Here is a 4,542-nt window from a genome sequence, read left to right as displayed (position 1 = left end):
ACACGTTGGAAGTGCAATAGTGCATGGAAAATGGGAAAAAAACACTGTGAGATTACCTCAGTGTGCAAGTATTTTTACAGCTGAATGTTATGCTCTGGGAGTGGCTGTAAGCAAAATAGTCAACGAGAACATTACAAACAGTATTACATACACAGACTCCTTAAGTGTTCTTACAGCCCTTCACCACAAAAATGCAGTTGCACCACTCGGAAATCATACACAACATATCAACAGCCTCTGCTCGAGGAGATAAAATAACGTTTTGTTGGGTCCCGAGCCATGTCGGCATTGGAGGCAATGAGGGAGCAGACTTTTGCGCTGCCCAAGCCCATGAAAAACGAATAAAGAACATAGATATGCCATACAGAGACTGCATGATGCTAGTGCACAACAAACTAAAGGACGAATGGCAGTCATCATGGAGTAGGGAGGTAAATAATAAACTGCAGTTGGTGAAGCCCATTTTAGGGAAATAGAAATCATGTCGCCATCAAGAACGTTTTATAGAAGTGATTTTATGCCGTCTCCGCATTGGCCACACACACATGACACACAATTTTTTGTTGAGAAAAGAAGACAAACCTCTGTGTGAAGAATGTGGACAGGAACTCACCATAAACCACATTTTCCTTTCATGCACAAGATTTGAAATGCTAAGGAAAAAGAATTTTACTCGATTTTACGATGAACACATTCCTTTCCATCCAGCTTTGATTTTAGGTGAAAGCGGACTTGTCGATCTATCATGCGTTTTTAGCTTTTTAAAGGAAACAAATGTTTTACGGAAACTGTAAAATATTAATAGTGTACGCCACTTACAACCTTGTGCTTGGCGCATGATAGCCTGAGCTGCTTATGCGCCATTAAACCCAACCCAACACAACACAACAGAACACAACACAACAGAACACAACAGAACACAACACAACACAAAACAACACATTTTGTTCTTGTTACGAAGGCAAACGAAGAGGCCAAGCCTACGTGTTATAAAATTGACACTCAGACCAATTGCCAGGCGATTGCTATATTATTAAAAACGTTCTAGAAAAAAAAGACATCGGTCAGAATTTCTGCCTTGTTCTGGTCTACCATCACAAATACGAATGTTGTACCTGCCGTTCCCATCGATTGCAAATATATGCCGATTTCAGAAATAACGGCACGCGCGGGGCAGACTGCGGCAGGACCAGATTTTACGTGAAGCATGCTGCTGAGCCCGTCGTAGTGATCTAAATCAACAGCTGGTAAACTTCTGGGGTACGACGGGAGAGTGCGAAAAAAAAATAGTTTACGAAGCTTTTCTAATTATGCATGCTTATTTCTTGTTTAGATCGTCCCAAAGGATTATCACCCGTCTTTTCCATGGTGAAAATTGTTATCTTGAGTGGTGAAAATGTGTGAAGGAAAGTTATTACGGCCTTAGTTCAACTGGAATCAGCTGTGCGCCAACGTGGGATATTTCATTTCAGTTTAGCCAGATGTGAATTACAAGCTGTTCTTTTTTTTTTTTTTTTCATTTGCATGCTATTCTCATCATATGTCCAAAAATTCCTCCGATGAGCATTTTCTTTGCCTGCGTAAACACTTCAGACTTGGCTGGTTCATCATCGAAATTTCGCATCTTGAATGCGAGGCGCAACAAGTCCACCATGTTCACAAATGTTTAGTGCACTAGACTAGACTTGACACGGTCAAATCCAACCACGAATCTTGCGTGAAGCCTCTGCCGAGTACAGAGGGGAAAAGCTGTCGGAAATGAGTGGAATCGGATCCAGCAACTTCTCATGGGAAGCGGATACGAAGTCCAGTAGCTACCACCTCAGCCGATCACGGCCACTCTGTGGTTTCCAAACTCTGATTAATCAATAAACGTTTCCACCACGTGCGTAGAGTGCAACATACTCTCGATACGTTCATTGCACGTTGTCGTCTGCATCAACTTCCATCTGTTCCGCAAAGCTTTCGCTCGTGCCACCGAACAAATCGTCCATTTTTGTTGTTCTTGCTGTCCTGCACACAGCCTCAGTATGTCGGGAGTACTGTGGTGTCCTCACAAAGTTCTTTAATGCTGGTGCTATAAATATGCTGAAAACTACAGCATGACGGCGGCCAGGTACGCTGCTCAGCATGATTTTGTTTTCTCTATGGGGTCATCCCAGGGTCTCCGATTGAGCAGAGGCACAGTTTAGGTTTCATTCACAGGAGTTTTAGCCGGAATCACCGTTTAAAATGTTTACAGGTGACCATGCATAGGGAGTTCGGATACCGCACCGTTGAGACATCGAAATTATGCCGCGTCGTCAAACGGTAACTGACGTACGCGTTACAGCGCTGGCCGATAGCCACGCGAGAACACTTTTTAAAAGCACGCAGAACTGTCAGCCCATTTAATACAGATGTTTTTAAAAGTAAGTGCGGCTGCGCGCTAATCGTCGGAGGCGTGCAATCTGATGTGTTAATTTCCAGAGGAGCCAAACATCACCTCATTCGCGTTTTATACGCGTCCTGTTTCAAAACAGCGCGCCTCACATGTAAATTACCTCTGCAAAATAAAAGAACTGATAATTAAAACATCTAAGGCATAAATCGCCATCGAAATAGCCCTTTCCCCGCCTGATTTCTTTGGATATGCCTTCGGTTTCTCGCTCTGCTACCCGGCCTGCTACGCCGGCTGCGCCGGAGTGATCCTGCAATACTTCCCTCGCTGCTCGCAGGGTGGCACTGGCTTGCTAGGCGATGGTGGCGGCTCCTAGCGAATGCCTGTTGCCTCCATAATAGTGAACACGAATGAAGAAAACATGCAGAGCATGGACGTAAAACACCAATTTTCTTTTTCCTTGGCATAGTGTTTTCGTGAGGGATTTTTCTTTCTCGCTCGTGGTTCTGCCCATCATTTCTTTTTATTCAGCTGCAGTGTGCTTCTGTGCGCGCATTAGCCTTGCATTTTATATCTTTGAAGAATTCGTGTGGTTAACCTCCGCAACGTTTTGACGAATTATCTAGCCCTAATAGCAAGAAGTTTCACCACATGGGACAAGCAGTGATAGACGGCATTGTGGCAACGTTGCGAACTAGAAGCTTCTGTGACAGAGCATCTTATAGTATTCGTGAAGTGTTGGATTCGATTCACAGACCCACAGGGTACTCATCGGTTTTTTCTTTGAGTAGGAGAATTCCACCCCCGTCCCCCTCCCCCGAAAAAAAAAAAAGCAGACCACCTGTCCGGGGGAAATCTTGTGTCCTTTGGAAAACGGTGGGTACATGGCGAAATCAACGCATCGAGAATACTAGAGAGATGCTCCATTACAAGTCTAGAAGCGCGACTGCTAACGGGGCTTGTCACCATCCTTTCGTAGCGGACCACCAACGGACCCTAGTGGAGCACATGCTACTTTCTGAAAGCACTATATAGGTATTGCTTCCAGTGGGAGGCAGAGCATGAGGTGGGTTTAATGTCTGGGATAAGGTAGGTCACATATTGCACATGACAGGGTTACTCGAAGGCATGTGGGAGAGGGCTTCGTTCGGCAGTAGACGTAGCAAGCCTGTTTTTGATGACAAATACTGGGTCCAAATAAAATTATCCTCTTTAAATACCAATAAAAGCACCCTTCGTTCCGTGTTACGGCGCTCTATTCGTTCCTGATTGCCAGAAACGAACAGGCGAAGAAATTTCGCCATACAGCGAAGTTTCCCTCCTTGCAAATGAAACTGTAATCTTCGAGGCGGTGTAATGGGAGCGTCCACGTTGGCACTGGCACGTCGCGAGCGCCCAAGCCACAGTAAGCCACCGCTGCACCGTACGCATTGTCCGATTCAAGAACAATGGAGAGCCCCTGCAGACGCGTGACTTCCCTGCATCCTTGCTGCGCGTTAATGGTCGTCTCAGTGGACGTCACGCGGAACGCGGACGTCCGTCTCTGCACACGCCATCTCTCGGCTTTTCGAGTCAGTATGCGCTAAGACGAGTGTAGGCTGAAATGATTCGCTGCGAACTTGTGAAACTGCCACAATGCTTCTGGAAGCAAATGGTGAAAAATAATAACTAAAGCTGCAAGGATATGTTTGGCTTGGTTCACTGGGTTTAACGTTCCGAAGCGATTAAGGCTGTGAGAGACGCCACAGTTCTTGAAATTTTGACCACCTGGTATTCCTTAGCGTGCACTGACGTCGCACAGCACACGGATACCTTTATTTTCATTTCCATATTTTCGCCACTGCGACCGGGATTCGATTCCGCGTCCTTGGGTTCAGAGGTCAAGTTCCCGGTCCACTCATCTACCGCGGCGGGGACATCAAGAATAGAAAGATAAATTATTGAAGGAGGCGAGGAAGGAGAAATGATATATTTCAAATAGTAGCGCGAAAGTTTTAACCCGTAGTTAAGAAAGCGGCTCTACGCTGTACTGTTACAGGAAATTCATACATTATGCTGTTCTATATAAGACCAATATTTTTAACCCCTTTGATCACGGCGTCACCATACGCGACGTAACTTGTTCGGAATTTTACTTTTTCGTGCGATAACATATGCTGCGA

Source organism: Amblyomma maculatum, chromosome 9 (genome assembly GCF_055883805.1).
Source record: "Amblyomma maculatum isolate TAMU_Amacu chromosome 9, ASM5588380v1, whole genome shotgun sequence".
Classification (NCBI taxonomy): Eukaryota; Metazoa; Arthropoda; class Arachnida; order Ixodida; family Ixodidae; genus Amblyomma; species Amblyomma maculatum.
The sequence above is the reverse complement of the archived record's forward strand: the minus strand, read 5'-3'. Positions refer to the sequence as shown.